Source organism: Pantherophis guttatus, chromosome 3, assembly GCF_059756535.1.
Source record: "Pantherophis guttatus breed Tessera chromosome 3, ASM5975653v1, whole genome shotgun sequence".
Taxonomy (NCBI): Eukaryota; Metazoa; Chordata; class Lepidosauria; order Squamata; family Colubridae; genus Pantherophis; species Pantherophis guttatus.
This window is the reverse complement of record NC_142065.1, coordinates 94,674,403-94,701,482: the sequence shown is the minus strand read 5'-3', so window position 1 is coordinate 94,701,482 and position 27,080 is coordinate 94,674,403. Positions and strand designations below refer to the sequence as shown.

Sequence of the window (27,080 nt, the reverse complement as noted above, 5' to 3'; positions counted from 1 at the left end):
GAAGACTTTTTTATTCCATCAGGCGGGCTTGGCCTAATCTCCTCCCTCTTTTAATATGTAAATTTTAATTTGTTTTTAAATTATTGGGGTGTTTTAATTTGTCTGGGCCAAAATGATTTAATTTGATTTTATCTGGTTTTAAAAATTTTTGTATTTATGTATTTTATTTTTTGGCTGTTCACCGCCCTGAGTCCTTCGGGAGTAGGGCGGTATACAAATCAAATAAACTAAACTAAACTAAACTAAAGTATGAAGGCTATTGCTTAGCGCATTGTAAGCTGCCCTGAGTCTCCGGAGAAGGGCGGCATATAAATCAAATTAAATAAATAAATAAATAAAATAAATAAAAACAAAATTGTCACTTCAGGAACAAGAAGTGAACCTAGACTGGTGGATGTACATGCAAATTAGTAGTAAGTATATGAGAGATAGACAGAGACTTGGGATTAGTCGAGAGGTGCAGGTTCTAGATAGGATACTATTGGGGGTGGATGAAAAGGTGTTATCTAGATGCTATAAATTCTTTATGGCTATGGAGGTAGGTGAGGAAGGAGCGAAGACTTCGGTTCATGCCTTGGAGAAGAAACTAGGTTATTCAATAGAGCCTGAGAGGTGGAACGAAATCTGGACTAAGAATATTAAACTAACCCGGTCAATAGGATATAAAGAAAATATATATAAAATGGCGTATCAATGGCATTTACCGCCGGCCAGACTCGCCAAAATGTTCCCTGGAACACCCTCAGTCTGTTGGAAATGTGGCGTTAAAGAAGGTACATATTTCCACCAATGGTGGACCTGTCGAGAGGCAATGAAATTTTGGAAGAATATTCAGAAGTGGCTAAATGAGATGTTGGGGCAACATATACAATTGCGTCCTGAGGTATTTTTATTAGGGATAAGACCCGAAAATGTTAATAGAACGACATGGTACCTGCTGCTACATATAACAACAGCTGCAAGATTGGCATGGGCCCAATACTGGAAGATGGATGTTAGCCCACCCGAACAAGTAGTAATTCAGAAAATAATGAATTGTGCAGAATCAGATCGGCTTACTATGATACTGAAAGGACGAGGGGACACAGATTACTATATATCTTGGAGTCAATGGTATAATTGGATGTCAAATCGAGCTGTAAATAGAGGTATTTGATAAGCATGTCACTTGGTATATGTAATAGACTTTTGTAGGTTACCCTATATATGTAATGGGATAATTTTATTCCCTTCTCGCGTTGTGATGTAGACCGCTATAGATTTAATGTTTGTTGGATGTATAAGATAAAAGAGAGAGAGAGAGAGAGAGAGAGGAAATATAGGGCAGAAGAGAAGAATTCAGAACTTTGATATACAGAATGACAATATTGGGTTAAACAGTGGGCTAAACAGTGGTGAAATTAAAAAAAAGAAAAAAGAGAGAGGGAACAATAGGCAACATAGGGTAACATAGGAGAGATCAGGATTTTAAAGTGCAGGAAAGAAGGGGAAAGAAAAAGGTAAAAATAAAATTGAAAAGGGAGAAAAGGAGAAGGAAATGAAAGAGGAATTTGTGGTATACATTTAGAACTGAAATGTGAATTGTAGCAAGTAATAATGGTAAAGTATATGATGGTGAAAATGAACTGTATAATAATTGGAATATTATCATTTATATTTTTGAAATCTAGATAATGATGAGTTTTGTTTTTTTTTCTTTTTTGAGAAATATGAATAAGTTTAAAATGTAATAATTGAAATACTTTTAATAGTTTATGGTGGCGTGTATAAAAATGATTAAGTGAGGATTTGAAATAATTCATAGGGGAAGCAAGTAGAGGATAACAGTCAGAATATTTTTAAAATTTAATTAAGGAAATTGTAATTGATGAAATAGTTTTAATGATATATTGTGATGAAGTAGAAATGATTAAGATGTGGTTCGGAGGAACATATGGGGAAATTATTTGATGTATGAAAATGGAACTAATTGGAACAGCCATGTCTATATTTGTTTTTCTTTTTTCTTTTTCATTAAGTGTTTGAATATATAAATAGAAAGATACTTATAGAAGTAACCGATTATATTAAAATGTTGGACTTTATTACTTAAGAAAATGTAAGTCATAAAATAAGTGGGCTAACTATTCTTGTAAGAATTGAACAATTGTAACTTCACAAAATTAATTATTCTTTTTTTTTAAAAAAAAACTCTTTATTTACATTTTCCATTAAAAAAAACAAAAAATAGCAACACACCATATAAATAACATACAAGACAATATAACAAATAACAAACATATCTGCAAGTACATTATATTCCGAGGGAGACAGAGTGACTTATATCTCTTTATACATCAATTAGGTCTATCTGACCTCACTTCGTTAGTATAATATAGGTTTCTCAATAAATACTTTTCCTCTTTTTCAATTGGGTTGTATCGTTCTCTTCGCTAACCAAGTATATAATTTTTCCCAGGATAAACATGTTTGAGTTAGATCTTTATCTTTTAATTTTTTAGTCAATTTATCTGCTTCCGCACAGTCCAAAATCTTTTTTATAATTGCTTCCTCCGATGGGATATTTTTATTTTTCCAAAATTGTGCGTATATCAATCTCGCCGCTGTGATGGGCTAGGTACCATAAGTCTTTTTTAATATTATCCGGTTTGGAGCCGAGCAAGCATGTCTCTGGTGCCCAATCAATCTTTTGGTTTACAATCTCATTAAGCCATTTTTTTATTTTTCCCCAAAACTTAACTGCTTCCGGGCATGTCCACCATTGATAATAATAGCTGCCTCTTTCCTGCCCACATTTCCAACATTCAGCCGATTGTCCAGTGAACATTTTAGCCAATCTATCGGGAGAAAGGTGCCACCTGTATATCATCTTATAGATATTCTCTTTGTATGCCGTGGATACTACTGACTTCATATTCTCCCACCAAATCCCTTGCCATTTGTCTAAGTGAATTGAGTAACCGAAGTTTTTCCCCCAAGCGATCATTGTATCTTTGATTATCTCCTCACCTATCTCTAATCTTATTAATAATTTATAACTTTTTGCAATCATGCCTTTTTCTTGTCCCATCAAAATTTTATCTAATTCTTGTAGGTCCACATGTATACCTTTCCCATCTCTATCTTTCTTAAATTTAGATTGAATCTGTAAGTAGGTCCACCAGTCCATTTGTAGTCCTAGAGAATTCAATTGCTGTTTAGATTTTAAATTTCCCTGTGCATTCAATAACTCCTTGTATATTAATTTCTTTGTCGGATTGTAGATTTTGGGATATGTCAGTGCTTCCACCGGTGATATCCAGCACGGTGTTTTAATATAATATTTTTTGCTAACCTTTTCCCAGTTTCGAATTAAGATGTTTCTTATATAATGTCTAGTAAACCATTTACTTTGTGGGTTACTGTCTCACCAGAGAGCCATATGCCAGCCCTGTTGTAGGTCATAACCTTCTAATTTAAGAAGATGATTGTTACCTAGGGTAATCCATTCTTTTACCCATACTAACAAAGCTGCTGAGTAATAATTCTCCCAACAAGGTAAACCCAGGCCCCCTCTTTCTTTTATCTCCTGCATCATCTTTCTTTTAATCCATGGCTTTTTCCCCTGCCAAATAAATTTAGTTATTATTTGATTTAATTCCATAAAGAATTTTTTGGATAGTTTCGCTGGAGCCATTTGAAATAAGAAATTAAATTTCGGTAGAATATAGGATTTAACTGTTGTTACTCGTCCCAAAAGTGAAAGTTGAATTTTACCCCATTTATCTAAATCTCTCCTTGTTTGAATTAATGGTTTATTATAGTTGTCTTCTTGTATACTCGAGCATCTGCCAGATAACCAAATTCCCAGGTATTTAATTTTGTTAACTACTTTCAATCCAATCACTTCCTGTAAACTCCTCTTATCTTCCTCTAAAATATTTTTCGTTAATAAATTTGTTTTCTTTTTATTAATCAATAATCCTGCGACTGCTCCAAATTCCTCAATCAATTCTAATAAGTATGGGCTAGATTTTGTAGGGTCTTCTAAAATAAAAGCCATATCATCCGCAAAGGCCTGGGTTTTGTATACCTGTTGTCCAATTCTAAGGCCTTTTATTCTTTCCTCATTCCTTATTTTTCGTAGTAGGGTTTCTAGTGATAGAATAAATAATAAAGGGGATAGGGGAAAACCCTGTCTTGTGCCTTTGCCAATAGAAAATTCTTCCGTCAGATCCCCGTTTATCAATAGTCTGGCCGTTTGTTTGGGATAAATTGCTTTGATTGCGTTTATAAATCTCTGTCCAAAACCCATATATTCTAGCTGTAATAATATAAACTCCCAGTTGACCCTGTCAAATGCCTTCTGGGCGTCTATGAAAACTAGTGCAACCTGTTTACCAGGATGATCTTCGTAATATTCCAGTATATTTAACATAATTCTCAGGTTATCTCGTAATTGGCGTGATGGTAAAAATCCATTTTGGTCAATATGTATAAATTCATTCAGGAAGCCTTTTAATCTATTTGCTAAAATTGTTGTGAAGATTTTATAATCGGAGTTCAGGAGGGATATTGGTCTATAATTTTTTATATCTGTCGAGGGGGGATCTTCTTTTGGAATTAGGCTAATATTGGCCTGTCTCCATGAATGGGGAATTTCTGCTTTCCCCAGAACTTCATTAAATAAGTCTTTCATATGCTCTCCCATTACCTCAAACATTGTTTTATATAACTCCGCGGGGAGTCCATCTGTACCCAGTGTTTTCAGATTTCCTTGTTTCTTCACTGCTTTTTCAATTTCAGTTAAGGTAATTTCCTCTTCTAATAATTCTTTTGTTAAATTGGGTATTTTAGGTAAATCCTAATTCTCAATATAATTTTTTGTCACCTCTGTTAAGATTTCTTCTTTTTTGTATAACTCTTTATAAAAATCCACTGCAATTCTTTCCTTTCCTCCTTTATCTTTTATTAAATTTCCCTCCTTATCTTCTAACTGATCAATTCGTCTGTTCTGTTTTTCTTTTTTAAGTCTATATGTAAGCCATCTTCCTAATTTATTAGCTGATTCAAAATGTTTTTGCTTTGCTGCTTTTATCTTATCTTTCAGTTTGTCCAATTCTAAAAGATTAAGCTGATGTTTTAACAGTATTATCTGTTCCTTTGCCTCTCTAGCTAGTGGGTTATTTTGTAGCTGTTCCTCAGCCTTTGTTAGTTTATTTATTAAATCACCCCTTTCTTGTTCTTCTTTTTTATGTTTAATGGCCATATGTTTTATAATAAGACCTCTTATAAAGGCTTTAGCAGCATCCCAAATTGTTTGAAGTGGCATTCCCGGTGTCTTATTCTCTTGAAAGAAAAGAGTTATTTCTGTCTTAAGTTTTTGTGTGAATTCAATTTCATTTAAAATCTCTGATCTCATCATCCACCTTCTTCTATTTTTCCCCTCTTTTTTTAATACAACTAGTACCGGATTATGGTCCGCCCAATCATTCGGTAAAATTCTAATTTCTTCTACTTGGGAATTAAATTCTTGTGTCATCCAAATCATGTCCAATCTGGACCACGATTTGTGTCTGGGAGAGTAATAAGTGAATTGCTCTACATTCTGATTATGTTCACGCCAGGTATCTTTCAATCCTAATTTGTCTCTCATTTCCTCACAAATGGCTGGAAGAATCCTTTTATCTTGTCCTCTATTTCCTTTTGGGGGATTTTCTCCTGTTTTATAATCCTAAATCCTATTGCTAATTGCATTGAAATCACCCATGAGACCTACTTGCTCGTATTCCAATTCTCGAATTTCTCTTCATAATCTTCGGAAGAATAATGTTTGTTTAGTATTGGGGGCCTAAATTCCGATCAATAAAATCTTATTTTGCAATAATTCCACCTCCAATATTAGCATTCTTCCCTCTTCATCTGCGAAAATTTGTTTCAGCGAGAGATATTCTTTTACAAATATTGCTACTCCTCTTTTTCTCTCCTCTGAAGCAGCTACAAATAATTTCCCTGCTTTGGGGCATTTCAATAAATTTGTTTGTGACAGTTTAATATGAGTCTCTTGTAAACATGTTATATCCACTTTGGCTTTAGTAATTTTAGCTAAAATACGTCTTCTTTTGGTCGGGGCATTGAGACCATTGACGTTCACCGTCAGTAATCTCACTCCTTGATTCATTTCTATCTATTAATCCCTTTAGTTTTAGCTGCTAATCTAGTCTCTACCCCCTATTCTTCTACTCCTCCTTCTTCCTCCTTCCTCCCTTAAAATTAATTATTCGGATGATGGATTGGGGTTTAATATAGAATAGAAAGGAAATTGAAATTTGGTTAAAATTAGAGATGAAAATGAAGGGTAAAATTGGAAAAACATAGATGAAAGTGAACACTATGGCAAAAAGGAGGTGTAGAAATGGTAATCTTAGTTGTAAAAATTGAAAATTGTTTTAATTTGTTAACCGGCCAAATACTCTGATCAACAAAAATACATTGTATGTTTGTGTGTATTTATGTGTAAAGAATAAAGAAAAACTTTTTACAAAAAACAACAACAACAACAAGTATATGGGGAAGATGTCAGAGAACAATATCACCTGGAAGATAAGTGATTGAAGCAGTAGCAATCAAGCAATTGCCCTAAGATAGGAAGGCAGGCAGAGGTATATTAAGCCTAGAAGAAATTTGTCTGAGGAAGGTTAATATGTCTATTTTAAATTTTGTATTTATATGTTTTGTATTTGTATTTTGTATTTTGTATTTATATGTTTTATTCCATGGCTGTTCACCGCCCTGAGTCCTTTGGGAGTAGGGCGGTATACAAATTCAATAAAATAATAATAATAATAATAATAATAATAATAATAATAATAATAATAATAATAATAATAATAAAGAAAGGGTCCTCAATAGTTCAGTTCATCAACCCTTTGTGAAATTTTCAATTGCTTACTGATACTTAAATATATAACTAACAGCACTATTACTACTGCTATAATAACAAATACAACTGCAAAAAATAAGGATTAGGTGGATAAAAATGCCAAATACCTGGTAGACAGCAGTAAACCATACTAATAATAATAAGAACAAATACAAGCAAAGGCAGACTTGGGAAGACAGCATCACACAGCAAGTGCTGGCTTGGCAAAAAGCTGAAGAAATAGCGAATCACCTAATTAGCTGCTGCAAGAAGATTGCACAAATGGATTACAGCAAAGTTATGACAAAGTACCCATAATGATGCATTGGAAGATCTGCAAGATATACTACTTGCCTGCAAACAAGAACTGGTGGCATCACAAAATAGAAGAAGAAACTAAACTGCTCTGGGACTTTAGAATTCAAACAGACAAGACCTGCTATATAACACCCACACTTAACAATTGTTGGTAAGAAAGACAAAGAACTCTGGCTGGTTCTCTTCTGACAGAAGAAGAGAAGAGAAAGAACTAGAGAAAATCACAAAATACAAAGACCTTCAAATAGAAATGATGGGTCAATAGTGAAGCCACAATTTCAGACTGAAACAGAAATGACCAAAATATTAGACTAGATTTCCCAGAACACTTTTGAGGTGTACTGCTATTCTGGAAAGAACAATAGGATCATCTGAATAAAGCAGAAGGGCAATACTGTAATCTCCTAGTTTAGGGGGATGGAAATATCATTTGGACACCTCACTATACCATTGATATAGAATTGAAAAGTAGGGAAACCAAAATAAATATGTTTTAACTCCCTTTTGAGTTGTAAGTAGTTTTGCGTGAAATTCTTGCATATTGTATCTGACCGTAAATGTCATATTGATGTGCAAGGCACAAATTAAATAGCAATAATAATAGCTCTTAGACTTATATATTGCTTCATAGTGCTTTACAATCCTCTCTAAGCAGATTACAGAGTCAATATATTGCCCCCAACACTCTGGGTCCTCACATCAGAGGGGGTGTGGCCAGTGCCAGCAGCGGTACAGCAAATTCTAGGGCTCCTGGAAAATGCTGATATCTCAGCTGCTTTAGAAGATCCCCAGGGATCATAGCTGTCCTGTAGGGACAGTGAAGAACGGAGGCACAGACAGGCACAAACAGGGAAGTCGCAAGTCCCTGAAGTGTCTGCATCAGCCTCCAACCCAACAGCAAGGGAAGACAGTCATTAGGAGCTGTCAAAAGCCGGGTGGCCAAACACAAGAAGAGAAGGAAAAAAGAATGAGGTGATCATCTGGGTGAGAAACTGTGGTCTTGGAAACAAGATTCCTTTATATATTTAACTCCTGAACTTTTAAAACTATTTTACTTGAGAAAATTGGCAAAGAGAGAGGGGAGGGAGTGGAAAAAGACTACCTCCCCACCTCCAGAACAGCTGTGAAGAAGCTGAAGCCATTAATAAAAGCTAATTAGCAAAAGCTGAAAAAGTAATTTAACAAACTGAAAGCAGATTGGGAAAAGAGGCATTTTTGGTTAAAGAAATATAATTTGAAAATTTGAGTTTGGAGTTTCAAAGCTGTGGGTTTATTTTTTCTGTCTTTTAAGACTATTTTGGATTGCAGAGGAAATTAAAGAGATATATTGGACAAAGGCTCTCTCCTTAATGTAGGGGGAGCGGAGGAGCCCTTACAGGGTAGAGCTGAGGAATTTGTGCAATTTCTGTTAGATAAAGTCGCTCAGATTCGGATGGACCTGGACTCTGATTGGGCAATTCCGACTGAGATGACCAGGGCAGGTCTTAGTCATATTGTGTTGGCTGAGTTTGAGCCTGTGACACCTGAGGAAGTGGACAAGGTTGTGGGTGCGATGAGTTCCTCCACTTGTTTGTTGGACCCGTGCCCCTCCTGGCTGGTGACACGAGGCTGGCTCCTGACTTTAGTTAATGCTTCCTTAAGGGAGGGGTCTTTTCTGCAACCATTAAAGGAAGCAGTTGTAAGGCCCCTCCTCAAGAAGCCTTCCTTAGACCCAGCAGAATTAAAAAACTTTCATCCAGTTTCCAATTTACCCGTTGTGGGGAAGGTTGTAGAGAAAGTGGTGGCACTTCAGCTCCTATGGACATTGGATGAAACGGATTATCTGGACCCTTTTCAATCTGGCTTCAGACCTGGCTACAGCACGGAAACTGCTTTGGTCGTGCTGATGGACGATCTCTGGTGAGCCAGTGATGGGGGTCATTCCTCTATCATGGTGCTACTTGACCTTTCAGCAGCTTTTGACACCATCGACCATGGTATCCTACTAGGCTGACTAAGGGAGTTGGGAGTGGGAGGCACCGTATTATGGTGGTTCTCCTCTTATCTCTCTGGTTGGTCTCAGTCGGTGTTGATAGGAGGACAAAAGGCCCCTCGTTTGTGGAGTGTCTCTGGGCTCAGTCCTCTCTCCCCTTCTATTCAACATCTACATGAAACTGCTAGGGGAGATCATCCAACAATACAGGGTGGGATATCAGCAGTATGCCAATATACCCAGCTGTATATCTCCACCCCGCATCATTTCAGTGAAGCAGTGGATGTGAAGTGCCAGTGCCTGGAGGCTGTGAGAGTCTAGATGGAAGTCAACAGGCTCAGACTTAACCCAGACAAGACCGAGTGGCTCTGGGTATTGCCTCCCAAGGACCATGTCGATTGTCCATCCTTAACCTGGGGGGGGAGAAGCTGTCCCCCTCAGAATGGGTTCGGAATTTGGGTGTCCTCCTTGACCCACAGCTGAGATTAGAGCAACACCTGGCAGCTGTGGCTAAGGGGACCTTTGTACTTTGTAGAGGGAATCTATTTTATCCTGGAACCAGATTATGTGTTTTATTTTTCTTTTATCTTATTGATAAGGTCACAAGACTAATCAATTGATGTTCTGTTCTGTTCTGTTCTGTTCATAATCATAACATTCTTTATTTTCTTGCTCTACTGAGTTCCAATGAACTCTAATATAAAGCTCCCAATTCTTCTGCCAAACCTACCAGTCACACAAGGCTGTCAGAGCTTAGAGAGGTAACAAGAGAGGAATTTGTGAGGAAGGAAATGACTTTATCCAGCACTTTTATTATTCTGTGAGATTGGGAAGCTGTTGGAGGAAAAGCAGTAGCTCTTTATCTACAGAACGGGACAACAAAAGGGGCCTGCATAAGCGCACCAATGTGCCTACCGTCCCTGTCCTAATGTCCCCCTTTTATTTATAACCATTTCATGTATTATTAACCATGTTTATATCTATATCTGTTATCTAATATGTGCTTGACAAAATAAATAAAAATAAAAAATAAAACTTGATGCAGCAAACTCACCATGGCCAACTTCCTGCAGGTTAACTCACTGCAGGATAATTCAACAATTCAATTTAATTATTTAAAATAATTTTAAAAATAATTTTAATTTTTGTCATTCACATTTCATTTTGTCCCTCCGTTTGCATCCTTTCTTTAATTATTCTATTCCACCATTTGTTTGATGTTAGTGTGATTCTTGCCCTGCAGAGATTTGGCCCATGGTGAGTTGGTCAGGTGTGATTTGTCCCAGGTGTGTGGTCAGCCCTCAGGTGGTGTAGAGACTTGGACTGAGACTGAGGGAGCTGAAGTGACCCATAATATTTTCCCAATTGGAGAAATCTATAACAGGTGGTGTGCCAGCTACCTGCCTAACTGAGCCAGTGAAGTTCAAGGCAGGGAACTACATGGAGACTATTTAATTTATTTTAATCCCTGGCTATGACTGAGGCCATGGTCCTAGGCCTGGCATGGTGGCAAAAGTGGAACCCTTCTGTGGATTGGGACAAAGATAGGAGGGGGATGCAGAAAAAAGCTTCTAATTGGCAAGGGCCATGGAAAGTGCAGAGGACCAGCCCTGCACCTTAAGTTAGGAAAGGAAAAGCAGAACCTGCGAATACACTAAGAAGAGGAGATGGGTTAGAACTGATAATTATGGCAGAATATTGTGACTTGGCTGAGGTTTTTAGTGCTCCCACCTCATCAACCCACTGACTATGCAGTAGAGGTCATACCGGGAGCTAAACTGCCCAAGCCAAACATGTACTTGATGACCCCCAAAGAGATAGATGTGTTTCAAGCATTTATAGATAAGAACCTGGAATGGGGGTTCATTCAGCCGGTGAAATCAAGAATGGCTGCCCCGGTACTCTTCAAGGAAAAGAAAGAAGGGTCCCTTAGGTTTCACGTAGATTACAGGGGGCTGAACTGCTTATGTGTCTCCCCCTAATGAGAGACATACCGTGTGTCCCTGAAAATACAACCTACCATGAAAACAAGCATCAGCCCAATTGTCACTTCTCCTATGAGGCGCCCACGGCAGTCATGCCTGGGTAGTGACACGACTGACAACCAATAGGACCGAGTCTACTGAATTTTGATACTGCCCCTTCCTTCGTTATCCAGTTTTTCGACTCGGTCTGCACCTGGACAGTCGTGTCTGTAGTTTTCTGGCTTAATTAGGACTTAGAATTGGATTTACAGCACCTTGAGCTTTGCGGAGTCTATTTTTAATTTAACAGCTGCGAGGACTGCCGGCTGGCAGCTTCCTCCGCCCACACGCACGAGCTTGCTTGCCTCGCTCCGCCGCGTTACTTTGACCATCCGGACCTGCAGCGGCGATTGAGAGCGGCTCCAGCCTCCGCTCAACAGCTGAGGGGCAAGAAGTTGAATTCCGCGCCCGTTCCTTGCCTCCTCTGCTGGCTCCCGATATCTAGACAGTCCGCTTTTATTGCGGCTGTCAATCAAGGCAGCGCCATTTTCCCGCCTTGCAGCTGACGGGCGCGATGACGCAATTCCGCGCCCATCATATCCCTCGCAGTTAAGCCTCGAGCTAGCGAGACCCCAGGCGAGCAGCTGCATCGATCGGATTTGGGCTCCTTTCTTCCTATCGGAGGTACTGGCACTTGGGCTTGTTTTCTCCCTATTGGAGCCATTGGCGCCATTTTCTTGCCTACCTTACGTTCCTTGTTAAAATGGCCACCATTCCTGACCGACCCACCAAATCAAGAGCCAAGCGGCGCTACGAAGAGGACCCTGGGGAGGGCCCTTCAACTGGCCACAGGAGCAAGTCTAGGGCTCCTGTTTCTGACCGCTCCTCTCATTCCAAAGGGGTTGCCATCTCCAGGGACGAGGATAGGCGCCACAGGACTATAGAGAAGGCCTTCCAAAAGGCGCATTCCAGGGCAGCGCAGGATTCTCCAGCCCCATCCAACTCGGTATCTGGCCCTCATCCCAGGCCCCCGCCCTCCTTATCTCCTGACCATTCAGTTCAGGGTGATTCCGCCAGTGCTCCTGATGTGGCCTCTGTTTTTCCATCTACATCTGAGGATCCTCAGAGGCAAGTGCAACAATCGCCTCCTCCAAACGAGGCTGAGCAGGACCTTATCTCATCGGCTCCTGATCCTCAACCAGCTCCACTAGTTTCTCAGTTGCCGCTGGATATGCAGGGATCCTTGGCCGATCTCATCTCCGAGGCTATTCGCCAGGGGATTGCCCAGGGCTTGCAACAGCATCAGTCTGTGGCCCCTACTTCTGTTTGTCATCATATGGCGGCCCAAGCTAGGCCTCGCCATTCCCATGATGAGCCAGTGGATCTCTGCGATCAGGATTCGGCCAGTCAGGATTCTCTCTCTGAAGAAGGAGCTCTACCTGACCAAGACCTCTCAGAAGACGAGGGCCTAGAGCCTGATCAACCGGCCTTTGTGAGTCTCTTCAAGCCCCACATGTTTCGTTCATTACTTTACAAGGCGAAGATGATCACCCGCCTAGGTACCAGTAACTCGGATTCATCGGCACCTTCTGCTCCGGCGGATCCAACCTCGGCCCTGTTCCAAGAGCCCACAGTTCAGTCTGAGGTGATCCCTGCACGTAAACTGTTTTCAGAGGTTCTCAAACGTCAATGGTCATCTCCCAGCTCAGGGCCCATCCCGAACAATTTGGACAGAAGGTTCTACAACCTTGCCTCAGACGTCTCCAGTCTTCTGCAAGTACCCGCCGTCGATCCCCCGGTCGTGGCCTTATATTCTTCTTCTCCCCCGACGGGACCATCGGAAGATTACTTGCGACCTAAAGACAAGAAGGTCGAAAGGACCCTCATTAAAGGACACCAAGCCTCTGCTTGGTCTATCCAGGCCTCCTCGGCGGCGTCTTTCTTCAATCGAGCGTCAATTCTGTGGTTGCACCAGCTTCAAGACCGCATCCCTGCATCCGACCACCGCTCCCATCAAGACATCAATAAAATCTTAGGTGCGGTCGAATTCTCTGCCGACGCTACGCTTAACGCCGCTCGCTTCTCAGCCAAGGCCATGGGTACATCTGTAACATCTAGACGTCTTCTCTGGCTCCGGAATTGGCAAGCTGATGCCCGTAATAAGTGGCGCCTGGCCTCTTCCCCGTACTCCTCTGACAAGTTGTTCGGTTCCCAGCTGGACCCACTATTAACAGAAATGAGAGACCATCGTAAAATTCTTCCACCCATAGCTCGTCGATCTGACTATCGACCTCAAGGTTCCTTTTGTTCCTCTTCTTCCTTTCGAGGATCTGATTCCAGCTACTTCCAACAACGTTCCCATCGTTCCCTGCCTTCCAGGTCTCAGCAGCAGTTCGGAAACCAGGTTAGACAAGGGGCTAGGTTTACATCGAAACCTTCCTTTCGTGGGGGGAGGGGCTGTCCCTTTAGACGTTCCCGCTAGGGCTCTGCCTGACTCTTTAATTGGTGGCCGTTTGTCCCACTTCTCTGCCCAATGGGATATTTCTGTCTCGGACCTTTGGGTCAGGGACACAATTAAATTTGGCCTTAAACTCAAATTTCTATCCCCACCCCCTAACCATTATCTCCGTTGCCCCGTTTCCCTAGATCCTATTAAGAGGGCTAGGGTTCAACAGGCCATCCAACATCTCCTGGCCATTAAGGCCATTCAGCCTGTTCCCTCCCAACAAAGGGGCCGGGGGTTCTACTCCCGTTTGTTCCTGGTTCCCAAGTCATCGGGTAGCTGGAGGGCCATCCTTGATTTGAAGTCCCTGAATCGGCATATCAAATATCGCCGTTTTAAAATGCAGTCTCTCCACACCATTTTGCTCTGCATTCGGAAGGGAGACTTCATGTCTTCCATTGACTTAACGGAGGCCTACCTCCATGTACCCATTTTCCCTCCCCATCGACAATTTCTTCGCTTCTCGTATAATGGCCAACACTTCCAGTATGCTGCCTTACCATTTGGCCTTTCCTCTGCCCCCAGGGTATTCACTAAAATCATGGCTGCCCTCATAGGCCATATTAGCTCTATCCCTATTCGCACCCTCTTTTATTTAGACGATATTCTCATACTTTCTAAAACCCAGTCCCAAGCTACCAGGGATCTGGCCTCGGTCATTTCCATTTTGCAACACCATGGCTTCTCCATTAATTGGGCCAAGAGCCATCTGTTCCCCACTACAAGTCTCCAACACCTTGGGGCGGTTATTAATTCCGATTCTCTTCGGGTGACTCTGTCCTTGGAGCGCCAGTCCAGTCTAGCTGACATGGCCTCCAAGTTCCAAAGGCGGGGCTCGGCCTCTCTGCTGGGTCTTTCTAGTCTTCTAGGCAAGATGGTCTCGGCTTACGGCATCATGCCGTGGTCTCGCCTCCACAGCAGGGAGCTGCAGTGGCTTCTACTCCCTTACCAACGGAGATGGACCAACACCTCGGCCTCGAGTATCCGCTTGTCCCCGGAGGTTCGAAACTCGCTGACCTGGTGGGCGTCGTCAGCAATTTCCCAGGGCTGTTCGTTCGGGGAAGTTCCCAGGATGGTCTCTCAGCCTCTCAGGTTGGGGGGCTCACCTGGACTCCCACATGGCCCAGGGCCTTTGGTCCCAGACGGAACGGACCATGAACATCAACGTCCTGGAGTTGAGAGCTATCTACCTTGCTCTTCTCAACTTCGAGCCTCTGATACTTGGTCGGGACATCCTGGTCCTAACGGACAATGTCTCGGCCAAGGCCCACGTCAATCAGCAGGGGGGCACTCGGTCCCGATCCTTGATGCGGGAATCTCTTCAATTGGGTCTCTGGGCCGAATCCCATCTTTCGTCCATTCGAGCCAAACACATTTCGGGGAAGACCAAGATCCAAGCGGACTCTCTCAGCCGCAACCTCGTCGATCAAGCCGAGTGGAGTCTCCATCCCCTCCTCTTCGAGGACCTGTGCATTCGCTTCGGCCAGCCCACGGTGGACTTGTTCGCCTCGAGCAACAACCATCAGCTTCCCCGCTTCTTCTCCCGCTTCCCCTCTCAAGGGGCGGAAGCAGTGGATGCGCTGAGGAGCCCCTGGCCTCCGGGACAACTTCTCTACACCTTCCCTCCTCTTCCCCTTCTGTCCAGGGTCGTGAGGAAGTTAGTCATGGAACGGGCGGAGGTTCTGCTGCTGGCACCTCACTGGCCTCGCCACCCGTGGTTTGCCGAGTTGGTGTCTCTGTCCGTCTCCCCCCCCCCGTGGAGGATTCCCGACGATTGGATCTCCCTTCACCAGGGCCCTCTCCTCCATCCGGATCCGCAGTCCTTCCAGCTGACCGCATGGCAGCTGAGCGGCTCCTCCTGACCGAGGCTCAGGTTTCTCCTGGCGCCATTACCATCATTCAGGCTGCTCGCCGTCCTTCTACCCTCCGGATTTATGACTCCACTTGGCATGCCTTTTCTTCTTGGTGCCGCAGGAAGGGCATTTCTCCCACTAACGTCACAGTCACCCAGCTGTTGGACTTTCTTCACCAGGGTTTCGTCTCAGGCTTAGCCCCTAATACTCTCCGACATCAGGTAGCCGCCCTGTCGTCAATACTTACCTGTTCCTCGTTGAAATCTCTCTCCAATGATCCTCTCATACGGTCCTTTCTACGGGGAGCTACTAACCTGCACCCACCTATGGTCCATAGGTTCCCCACTTGGGACCTAAATAAGGTCCTTTCTGCCTTGACTGGTCCGCCGTTCGAGCCTCTACGGGACGTCAGCCTTAAATTTTTATCCTTTAAAGTTTCGTTCCTCATTGCTCGACGGATATCTGAACTCGCGGCTCTGTCCGTACGTTCCGATCTGTGCATCTTCCACACGGACAGGGTGGTCCTTCGCCTGGACCCGGCGTTTGTCCCGAAGATCAATACCATCTTCCACAGATCTCAGGAGCTCACTCTCCCAAACTTCTGCCCTTCCCCTCGTCGACACCAGGAATTCATGTGGCATAAACTAGACGTCCAGAGGGCCCTCAAGATCTATGTGGCCCATACGGCTTCCTTCCGGAGAACAGAAGCCCTCTTTCTTTCCTTTCAACCGTCTACCATGGGTTCCCGTGCCTCATCAGTGACCATAGGAAGGTGGATCAGGGCCACCATAGCGTCAGCCTATGAAGCTCACTCGCTCCCTGTTCCTCATAACATCACCGCGCATTCCACCAGGAGCGCCTCCACCTCCGCTGCCTGGTCAACGCAGGCTCCATTGGAGGAGGTCTGTCGGGCTGCCACATGGTCCTCGGTGTCTCCATTCATAAGACATTACCGGCTCGACTCTTATGCATCAGCTGACGCAGCGTTTGGCAGAAGGGTTCTGCAGCAGGTCCGGCCTCTCCCTCCCTAGGAGACATCTGGCTTTGGTATGTCCCAGGCATGACTGCTGTGGGCGCCTCATAGGAGAAAGGGTGTTGGTCTTACCTGATACGCCTCTTCTCTAGCTGGCGCCCACGGCAGTCAGCCCCACCCTTTCCGGCCGTCCCTGGTTCTGGGGGTGGGTGGCTTTTAATTTCCCTGCTTTATTTCTACAGACACCTTCAGTCTACTGCACAACCTCGCCTCAAAACTGGATAACAAAGGAAGGGGCGGTATCAAAATTCAGTAGACTCGGTCCTATTGGTTGTCAGTCGTGTCACTATCCAGGCATGACTGCCGTGGGCGCCAGCTAGAGAAGAGGCGTATCAGGTAAGACCAACGCCCTATCTATGCCTAATATAAGTCAAATCCCAAAAATAAGCCCTAGTTAAGCAACACCTACTATCTGGTTATACGAGGTAAAACAAGGCGTAGGAGTAAAAATCAAGCTACGGCAGAGGTGGGGGGTGGAGCTTCTCCATGCACTCCATAGCCACTTACTTTAGTACCATTGCAACCAGGTTTCCCATGCCCTGACACCTGTCATCCCACTGTCCAACTTCTTCTGCAGCTGCTCGCTGGTCGTCCTGCTGGTGCTGCTCATGGCAGAATTCCACGAGTCTCATTATGTTGTTGTCATGCACACAACAACACAACACACCACACAGCCTTCTGCCGTGAGCGGCAGAACCAGCATGATGAGCCATGTGACATCCTGCCATAAGTGGCAGCAGCGGCATTATGAGCCTTGTGGCATCTTACAGTGGTGTGACATATGTCAGGGTGTGGGAAGCATGGCTGCAGTGGTCCTAAGGAAAGGGGGTGAAGCATCTCCTGAAAATAAAACCTGGTGGTTATTTTGGGACCGAAAAGAAAATAAGACAGAGTCTTATTTTTGGGAAAACATGGTAGGTTATTTAGCAAGGGGGAAAATCTTCACTAAACTGGACTTGAGGGAGGCATACTACCAAATGAGGATTAAAGAGGGAGACAAATGACAATGTTCAATTGTCCCCTAGGATGCTACCAATTCTGGGTGATGCCAAGGGACACCCACCATTTTCATGCAGCAAATAAACACTGATCCACATTTTGTTGAAACACGTTTCTTACATACATCCCACATGTATTTCAAAAGAAAGAATCTTTTTAAGGTGAATGAAATGATATTGTATCAATGACTACTTCAGCTTCAACCACAATGATACATGAGCACACAACAGATACAAACTTAAAGTACAAACTCAATTGCAGAAAATACGACTTCAGCAACAGAGTGGTCAATTCCTGGAATGCACTACCTGACTCTGTGGTTTCATCCCTACACCCCCAAAACTTTAACCTTAGACCATCTACTGTTTACCTCACCCCATTCCTAAGAGGTCTGTAAGAGGCGTGCATAAGCGCACCAACGTGCCTACTGCCCCTGTCCTAATGCCCACTTTTATTTATATCCATTTCATGTATTCATAATCAGGTTTATACTTATATATGCTATCTAATATGTGCTTGACAAATAAATAAATAAAATAAATAAATGTGTAAAATCTACCAAAATGTTCTGGGTGAGATAAATCCCTTCGGCAAAAATAATTGGAAAATTATATGAAATAATGTTAAAACTTCCGCAGAGTTAAATATCTTAGCCCTTCTATAAGTCATAGCAACACATGGAAGTTCTACTTACTGACACATTTTGGTGAAGGTGACCATCCATTTCTCGTGCACTCAACTATCTTTTCTCCATTATCAGGTTCAAAAGTAAATCCATTGTCACACAGAATTCGAATTAGATCCCCATCATGGTATAAAGTTCTTTGAGGTCGGAAAGAACCATTTGATATTCTTGGAGAATTGCATGTAATTTCTAAAGAAAATAAATCATATCTTATATTGAAAAAAGAAAAGCTTGCACTCATATCAGATTATGGGCATTGCTTTCTATTAGCATAGAAAACAATATCATTATTATTTTTAAAATATCCAATGAGACCATTTTCATTAGCAGTCATGCATACTGATGGGCATTAACTAATTTAAAACTACAAATTAGTATCTAAAATGTAGTGTGAAATCAACCAACTTGATTTAAAATACTTTTAGTGGCCCTTGGCTACTATTTATTTGGAAGATTGTAAATAAATTTAGCAAGTTGCTATAATTATTCTTCCCCTTCACTTTGGCTTTGAATTGAAATATAAAGCTACAATTTAATATCTCTCTTCTTGCTATTCAGTCCCACGGTCAATCCCAGTAGTGTTTTCAACCACCTGCAAGGATTGCACATTAGGGGTTCCACATTGTAGTGGTTCTACTCCTGCCTGAAGCTACAGTTTCAGTTAACAATAACAGGGGAAAGAAAGCAGGCCTTCAAATGCTTTGCGATGGAGCTTGCAGGGCTTGTTCCTTTTCCCATTCTGTTCAAATTCTGCTCAGAATTAGGAGCAGTCATCTATCCATCATGATAACTCTCAGGTAGTGGATCACCAACAACAATAAAGATGGACAATTAGGGTGATGATGGATGCATTGCTGGAAGACCTGAAGGATAGAGTGGGACAAATTCCCTGGAGACTATCAATCTATGTGATTTCTGAGAGTGGATACCGGCTTCTTGGCATGTAATTAAACAATTAATTAGCTCCTCCTGGCATTGCCCCAGGGATACCATCAAAACATCAACTGGTCTAGAATTCAATACCTGTACGCTCAATATATACTCTTAGATCTGCTACATTACATCATTGCTACAAAAGTTGCAGTGGCTACCAATGTGCCTCTGAGTACAATTAAGGGGCTGGTCTTGATTAGTTGCTTATAGCTTGAGTTTGGGCATCTATGACATTGAGTTTTCCAGATAACCAGGGTTTGTTTAACCTGGATGGCAAGAGTTCCCAGCTTTCAGGTTAGTCAGGGAGTGATATCACATCTTCTCCTTGCAGCTCCCCTCCTTAGGAACAGCTGCCCTAAATAGAGAACGGCAGTCACTCTCCTGGTTTTCTTGAAGCTAGTAGTGAGTGTAGGACCACACAGATTTAGGTCTACGTGTGTGCATTTTTCTTATGATTTATTCTTAATCATTATGTTATTGGATTTAAAATTTTTGATTATTTTATTGCTATTTTAATATCTGTAAACTGCCTAGAATCCATAAGAATCAACATGGTACAGAAATAGCATGCATGAATAAACAAAGAAACTTCTCCATGAAGTTTTTCTAATGCCTGTGGTGGAACAACTGGTTCTGGGAGAGGTTGGGCCACTAAAATTGTGAGCTGTCTTTCACTAGACATCCCCTAATCTGCTAGTGCTAAAATTAAAAGCACAGCAATATTCTTCCCCACTAATTAAAGAATTCCCTATAGTCTTGTTAGAAATGGAGTTGGAATTTCTATTGGTATTGATATTTAGATTTTGGTATGGTAATAGTTTATAAATTCTTTTAAAATGGAAACAATAGCTCAGCTATGGAGTCTATTATCAGCAAAAGCAATTACTGTATCTTTTAATGATATAAAAATATTGCCATGCAGATCAGTAGTGGTTTTCACTTACCTTCGCTACTGGTTCGGAACTGTGAACTTGTTTCGTTCACGCGCGGCACTTCTGCGCATGCACAGATCATCCGTCATGACGTCTGGGTGGGTGGGTGGGTGGAACCGGGGTGAACTGGTAGAAACCCACCACTGATGCAGATTACCCCTACATTGATGATACAGCAGACCTTTGGGGGAGCATCTGAAGAGTGCAGTTTTTGCACTAACTTGGCCATTAAACCACCAATGGATGTGTCTTTCATTGCACCACTCCTCTTCAGCAATCTGAAACTTTTCACATTGTCCTATTTCAATTACATCCCAAGAATTTCCAATGAGCCTTTTCAGAATAGAAAAGTGCAGCCCAGCTGGGAATGCTTCAAGTTGGGATTAGAATTACCAGTAAAACACATAAATAATTGCAGCTTATTTTAGCTCTAATCATAAATAGACTCAAACCGAAGTGTTTTGCCCCTGGATTGGTGATAGCAGAATTGTAAAATTAAACTTTTTGAGTCACCTTTGCATTTAGGAATCACGGGTGGTGTCCCATCACACTGGATTACAAAAGCTGATTGGGAAGAATTTGCTTCCAGGACATATCCTGTTCTACAGGTCAGCTCAATGGAAAGACCACGTTGAACAAATATATTGTCAGGCACCTCTATTCCATCTTTAACTTCTATCTTCTGGCTTTCCAATTCAGTCCTGGAGATCACACAGGGATCTGAGGTGAAAAAGAAAGCAAATCCTATTCGAGAAGGCTGTCGGGATCCAAATGCATCATATTATCTTATTGCAAGATTTACCTAGATTTAGCTTTCATCTAGTAGCTACTTCACCTCAGTTAATAGAATTGAAATCGTATCCAAAGGAGAGCTGCTGCAGGAAACATCAATTAAATCTTCTTTTTATGAGAGAAAGAGAGAAAGCAGTTATTCTTAATTATTAGAAATGCTCATGAAAATTAGATGAAGACTTTCTTTTCCGCTTACCGAGGCAAATGGGTACCTTTGTCCAGGTCCCATCATCACAAAAAGATCTTTTTTGGCCTTCCATGGCATAATAAGTTTGGCATTTGAATTCTACTGAAGAGCCAGATCTGTACTGCTTCTCAGATAAAGTAGTAATGTCTCCGTTCTCAGTTCTTGGTGGACCACTGCAATTTTGCCCTCTTTCTATCAAATATGAAAGCATGAAGATGAATAAATAAATAAACTTAGAATTTCTTCTCTAAGAATTAACAGGTTAAACTGATCTAAATAATTTAAATGTGTGTGTGTATATATGTGTGTGTGTATGTGTGTGTGTGTGTGTGTGTGTAATTTATATAATACACACACACCTTATATGTATTATATAATTCCAAATTATACTTAAACATAATCTGTCATTATTATAAAATCTATGACAAAATTTTCTTTACAGAAAAGAATGGTCTTTTCAAAAATTGATGTTATACATTTTTTAATCCACTTCTTGATATTTAAAGTAATAGCAGTTTTCCAAACTTTCTTGGCTACGCATGATATAACTCCAAGTTCCTAAGAAAGTATTAGATGCCTTCATTTTAGAATGTAATTCAAAATAGTAAAACAGCATTCATATCTTTAACATGAAAATATTTGCATATACAGTATTTCTATTTATTACAAGATTCTTTCAAAAGAAAACCAAAATTAGCCGTGATCAAATCAAATTAGTTGATGTGCCCTTACCTTTCTTACACCAGCAACAAAGAAAATCTATTTCAGCTACAATCAGAAATCGTTCTGAAATAGTCTTTCAGATGTTCCACTAAACTCAGAAAAAATCCTTTCATAAATTCATTTCAAACTCAAGTTACACTTAACACAAACACTTAACATGTTTTAAAGTCTTACATAAATTGATACTCCATTGTCAAATATTCCAAGTCTTCACCCCATAAGTCAGAAATATCAGCATTTTCAACTTTAAAGGTTTTTAAAATTTCTAATATATTTCAAATTCAATTTGATTAACAATAAAATATGATTAAATTGATTATATTGACACTGTTAAATTTTGGGGCAGGAAATTGTAGCTGAAACTGTTGACATTCCTTAAAATAATAATTATAAAGAAATTGGTTTAACATTATTATGCATTCTGTCCAACTTTTCAAATAAAATCAGGTACAACCTATTAGAACAATCTCCCCCCCTCTCTCCCTCCCTCCCTCCCTCCCTCCCTCCCTCCCTCTCTCTCTCTCGTTTTGCTATAAGTTAAAATACTTTTTGCTTTATGTTGACTCAGATAACTGCTATGATCGGTACAGAAATATATGAAGTAATGGTATGTGGGAATGACCTTGGGAGAAAAGGGGAAGAAATGCAACCAAGGGAACCATCAGTTTAAAAGGCAACACAGTCCATGCCAGGAATAGACAGGGCAAGCGGTTCAGAAGAGACCCTCCCAGTTTCATGGATTGTAAAGGGCACAGGGGGAAGGAATGTACTTTTGGATTGCAAGATTCTGTTAAAGTAACCCTACCTTAACAGTAGAATTAGCTCATCTGATGGTACATTCTCTATGATCTACTTTGCAAGGCTGACACATAATCATGTTCTAATAAAGACTGTAAAGGTCTTTCAGTTAAATTATTACACACAGATAGATATGATTAAATAACTGAATAGTAATATCAGTGTTGTATTATTGCTCGTTCTGTTGGATCTGTAATTGTATCTGTTCTATTGTATATTCTATTGCATTTGTAATTCTCATACTATCATATGTAGATATTTTAAACTTTATGTTGCTGTCTCACTTGTTTTTTTTTATTGAAAAAGTTTTACAAATACAGATTTTCCCCCTCCCCCCTTTCTCTCCCTAACCCTCCCTATCCCTCCCCTACCCCCATGACTTCCCCAGGGTGAAATCCAAATCCAAATCACATTCTATAATACTTTACCATCCATCTACTCTTCCCCCTGTGTACTATACATTTCTTCCTAACATACAACCATTCTACCCCATATATACTATACATTTCTACACGACGTTCAACTTAATGTTATCTAGTACATCCTGGTTTAATATTTATTCTGCATAATCCATCCATTTCTCCACTCCCGTACATAGATATCTTGGGTCCGGTCTTTTAAATATGCTGAAATCTTCACCAAAAAACTGGCCACCTTCAGAGTCCATTCTTTGATAGTAAACATAACATCCCTTTCCCAATATTACACCCAGTGAAAAAAATCCTTAACTATACCCAATAAAAACAATTGAGGAGAAAATTAAAGTTTTTTCCTCAAGACTTTTTACCTAACCCACCGAATTTTTTATCCAAAAAGCTTTCACTTTCTTGCAGGTATATATGATAATATGTAACATCCAAACAATCACCTCAGATTAATCCCTTCTTCCAACAGTATATTTAATGTCCTTCATTACCATCTGCCCCCATCATTGAAGAATACTTCTATATATAACCCCCCCCGAGTGACATTATATTTATATTCCGTATGATATAACCAAAATCCAACCATAACGGTCATCTTTGTTTTTTCTTCTATAATGTCTTACATCTGAATTGTTAATTCCATGAATCGTGTTAGGGTAACAACCAGATCGTCTGCGAATGCCCTTGTTCTGTATTCTTCTTGCCTTAAAGCTATTACCTTCAACACACTCATAGTCCATCTTTCTCAAAGTTTATAATAGAAAGTTTCAATTCACTCGAACACAGGCCTTCTCCGCATCCAAAAACACCAGCACTGCAGGGATCTGTTTATTCCTCTCAAAATAGTCCAATAAATCTGTAATTTGCCTCAGATTATCTTTCATATATCTGCCTTCTATAAATCCTGCTTAATCATAATGAATCACCTCTTAGATAACTGGCATTAATCTGTTGGCTAATACTTTTACAAAAATTTTATAATCCATATTCAAGAGAGATATTAGTCTAAAATTTTCTAATTTTGTAGAGCCTGCTTCCTCTTAAGGGGGTATTTTACCCCCTTGTTATATTCGACTTGGCTCCTCCCATGGCTTCAAGTTTTTGAATTTTACCCTTGACTTCCTTCTTGTATGGTGGCTTAGACCTCTGCTGTTGTTGTTTTTCTAGAATTTGTTTGTAGGCTGTGGCTCCGTGTGCTTCCATTACCTCCATCTCCATCTGCTTCCCCTGCATTTCAATCTCTTGTTCAAATTGTTTTTCTTTATCACCCTTCTGTATTCCTAATACTGAGGATGTACGTGGGGATGTTGGGCCAATTTTTAAAACATTGAGGTAAAATTCTTCCGCTTTTTCAAAAGTATTTAGTCGATATCTCTCTCCTTGATACCTCAATATTATTCCAACTGGAGCATCCCATCTAAATAGAATTTGTTGTTTCTTTAATTCAGTCACCAAAAATCCAAAATCCTTTCTATCTCTTAGCATCTTAGGTGGCAACTCTTTGTAGATCCCAATCTCCCTTCCATCCACTTGAATAGTAGAAACAAAAGACTTTTGTAAGATATCATTTCTTATTCTTCTATCTGTAAAGTAAATCACCACATCTCTAGGCACTTGCCTTTGCCTTGCCACCCAAGAATTCACTCTATAGACCTTATCAATTTTGCACAAAATCTCCTCAGGGTCAACCTTTAGCATCACAGCCAGGGCATCAGCACAAACCCTTCTCAAATCCTCTCTGTTATTTTCCTTTATGCCTCTCAATCTTACGGCAAACTCCATAAATCTAAATTGCATCATTGTCACTTCATTTTCAATCCTTTGCATTTTATTGTCCACATTAGAAATTTTATAATCAACTTCCTTCATTTTAGATTCTACTTCTGAGCTAAGTTCTTCCACTTTTTTATCAATCTGGAGAACTACTTCTGAGAAGCCAGTCAGAACTGTCAATATATCTTGCTTCACCTTGTCATACTTTTCTTGAACCACCTCCTTAATTTCCTGTTGAGATTTTTTAAACTTCTGATCCATAATTTCATCTTGTTTCATCAGCAGCACAACAATAAATTCCTTCAAGTCTTCAAAACCATTCTCCTTTATTTGGCTCTGCGTCTGCAAGCTGGAAGGCTGCTCTTGTGACTTATGAGTGGGGGAGCCCCTCTACAGCTTTAGTGTCTGGCTTTATTTGCTTTGAAGCCATTCTGCCACGTAGTCTAGCTTTTTCTGCAAAAGCAAGTCTTCCCTCCCTTTTCACCACCAGAAAGTCCTCTCAAAAATTTCCACAACTTTAATCAATTAAGGAAGTTGATTATAAAATTATAAAATCTCTTTAAAAGGGACTTTTCCGTTTTCTTCTAGCCAGCGCTGTTACTTTAGGTACTTTGTAGCGTATTAAAACAATCATGCAAATCCACTTTCGCTTTCAGCTTTTCCTACTGCTGAAGCCGGACGCCATTTTAACAAACTTTCACTCTTTCTCCATTCTTTAGATTCAATCACAGGGCTAGTACAAATACTTGCAGTTTTAAGTTTCAGGTCCAGATTCCACCCTGTTTATTTTGATAATTCTCTTTACTTTCACTGATAAAGTTGGTCGCGTCATGTAGCTCTGCTAGGTGCAGAGTTATCTCTGGGGTCTGGAGCCTCGGCAAGCTGGATAGGGAGCCTCATCCTGCTTCCTCCCCAGAAGCAAAAAAAGCAATCTGGAGACTTCACAGGGGGCTCTACCTAATCTCGCCGGCTCTCCTCACAGTTCCTGTGGAACTCGGAGTTTTTCGAGCCGCCTCTCAGCTGTAGAGGCGGCTCTTTACGGACGGCAGGGCTGGGGGTCTTGTGGAGACCATCTAGCGACGACGGTGGCACCAACCGGAAGTCGCTGTCTCACTTGTTTTAAATAACATGCTAACAGTTTACCTGTTAATTCATCAAGCATCCAATATTTTAATTTTAAACTCTTCAACTTGATCAGCATAAAAATAATCCATCAGCTTTGTGAGCGTAGCACAGTATACTTTCTATTTATAGGCTGATTTAACCATCAAATACTTTCCAAATTTAATTCTCTTTTAATAATATGACATCAACATATTTTGATACAACCTTTGCAATTTGTGATACAAATTCCTATGTCTACCAATATTATGCATATTTTCAACTACAAGGAAACATAATTCTTAACTGAAGTTCAGTTAAGACTGAGCCTTAGAGACAATTTGTATGTTTGGGGAATTGCCAGAACATCTTTCTCCTATCTGATGTGCTTCAGATTTTTAAAAAATTAGATTACGCTAGTAAAATTCTAAGCCAAGATGTGAGAGAGTTCAATGAAGATTAAATCACTGACAGAATCTATGATACTGACAGCATGCTTACCAGAGATACATAAAGGCAACTCCATGTAACCGTCAACACACTTTCTGACTGATGGAACCACAAGGACATATCCTTCATTGCACTGAAATTGCAGGCTATGATTACTCTGAATAAGTCAAGCTTTTCTTTGACTCCCAAATACAAACAAGTTTTTTGTTGCTAGCTGTTGCCTTGTGATACTGCAGGGTGCTAAAAAAAATAGAAAAGAAAAGAAAGTAGATCTTCTGAAGGGAGATAATTGCCAATTGGTTTCTCCTCTATTCCACCACTAAGAAAATAAACCAGATTTACAAGTCGCAATGGATAATTCTAGGCCAAATATAAATAAGCCAAGTTAGAGCACAGTATTAATGATGAACAAGTTATGATTCTGCTATAGTTTTTAGACCTATGCTAGAGGACTGGCTTGTAGAAGCATGCCAAATAGATGTTGTTCTGTTTGTTTTAAGTTAAGAACACACAGCACAATTCAGAATGTTCTGCAAAGATGTCTTGAGTTAACTGAGTTGTAATGGGACAATTTCTAGTTTTGTCTTTTTGCTCACATTAATGAGATTATTGTTATTAATAATGAGGCAAGTCAGTATCCTATCAGTCAATGTTCTTCCACCCATTTAACATTTCCAGCATTACAGGTTTGACAGACAATACTTTGAAGCATTCTTTTAGCTATCCAGTAAATATTAT

General features: G+C 40.7%; 1 pseudogene across 1 annotated transcript in view; it reads right to left on the bottom strand.

Annotated features, from left to right (window-relative positions):
• LOC132711449 (complement factor H-related protein 2-like) overlaps nucleotides 1–27,080 on the bottom strand; it is a 73,965-nt pseudogene that overhangs the window by 35,247 nt on the left and 11,638 nt on the right. Inside the window, exons 3-6 of the transcript XR_015733171.1 lie at nucleotides 26,394–26,582; nucleotides 21,082–21,264; nucleotides 20,607–20,813; nucleotides 18,238–18,417 (exon numbers count right to left, since the gene is read on the bottom strand). The product of XR_015733171.1 is annotated as a complement factor H-related protein 2-like (transcript). The remainder of the gene's footprint in view (nucleotides 1–18,237; nucleotides 18,418–20,606; nucleotides 20,814–21,081; nucleotides 21,265–26,393; nucleotides 26,583–27,080) is intronic.